The following is a 1,451-nucleotide window of genomic DNA, read 5'->3' as shown; positions in this document are numbered from 1 at the left end:
CTTTTTTTTTTTTGTTTATTTTATTTTTACCATGTTTTATGTGGCCCAATACCCCAAAATCATGTGAAAGTTGTTTTTGCCTGACCCAAACCCACTCCCCCTCTCATCATGCACACAAGCCTGCGGTATTCCGATGCAGATCTCAATGTGAACACACTGAGGTCAGTTGGACWTACACAACAGGCTCATGAACACTTCTCTCCTCTTCTCCAGTCTAGCAGATGCCTGCTGACGACTCAACCAGCAGGTAACAAACAAAACGAGTGGATTTGCTTCCTAAAATTCAGAAGTTCCAAATTCACATGTATCCGTTTTGTCTCATCTGCGAAAAACTTCTCATCCAGGACCATTGACCCTTAATTATCATCAGGGTTGCACATAAAATGTTTGGTCTGGTTCTCGGGGGAGAACCTAGGGTTGTTGCTTGGTGCTCATATTTTCCTTCACTCATTTAACTCATTTATCTAGAGGGGTGTCAGGGCATCTAACGTCCCCCTGTTCTGTTTTATGACTCCTATCAGCTGCAACGTCTCAGGACATCATGCCAAATCAGTCCACCGAGTTTTTATTTTGTTCTTTTACTCTGCAAAAAATTTTTAAGCTACCTGATGTAATGTGAGATGTGAATAGGAACAAATGTGTTGGTGCATGTCTGGGGGTGGGACGGATTATGTTATAATCAAACTTAGGTATTGTTTAGTTTTATAATTAAATTTAGGTATTATTCACTCACACTCTTAAGTTCTATAATCAACATTAGATATTGTTCACTTTTGCATGAAGTTTATTCAGCAGTATTTTGTGTTAAGAAGCTGAAGTTTTTTGACAACGAGGTGATGAGTTGYAGASAAGCTGAAGGAATCTGTGGGAGAAAACGGTTGAGATCRGTTTAGAACTGCATTCCTGAGGAGGGGGCATCGTGTGTGTCTCTGAGTGAGGGAGATGGTAAAAACGGCAGCGAGTCTCCTCATCAGACAGACGCCTGCCAGCTCAGCTGAGTGCACCTTTGACCAGGTTGTATGGCTGTCTCATAAATGCGCATTTATGCTTTTAAACAATACTGTATCTTATCATATCTGTTTTATTAAAAAAATACTAAAGGAGGTTTGAACCTTTAAAAGTACTTGTATGTTATATTTTTCACCTCGGTACCAGGTCAACGTGGGAGGATCAAACGAGCTCGGGCGGAGAGAGAGTAAGTTCGGTGTTTGTCCGCAACAATTAGAAGGGCGGACCTGGGCTGAAGGGAACTGTTAATAAAAGCGTGTTATAAGAGCTACTACTGTCTCCCATGCCTAATTGTCTAAACATGGATTAACAGACAATAATACATGGTGTCAGAAGCCAAGAAGCCCGTCTCAGGCGGAGACTAGAAGACTATGTTGGTGGAAAAGCTGCAGTTTTTACCGCGAGCTGCAGCAAGCCAGTGAGTACAGCTAACGGCATTGTGC

This window comes from Austrofundulus limnaeus, unplaced genomic scaffold (assembly GCF_001266775.1).
Source record: "Austrofundulus limnaeus strain Quisiro unplaced genomic scaffold, Austrofundulus_limnaeus-1.0 Scaffold338, whole genome shotgun sequence".
NCBI classification, from domain to species: Eukaryota; Metazoa; Chordata; class Actinopteri; order Cyprinodontiformes; family Rivulidae; genus Austrofundulus; species Austrofundulus limnaeus.
Note: the sequence above shows the minus strand (reverse complement) of the source record.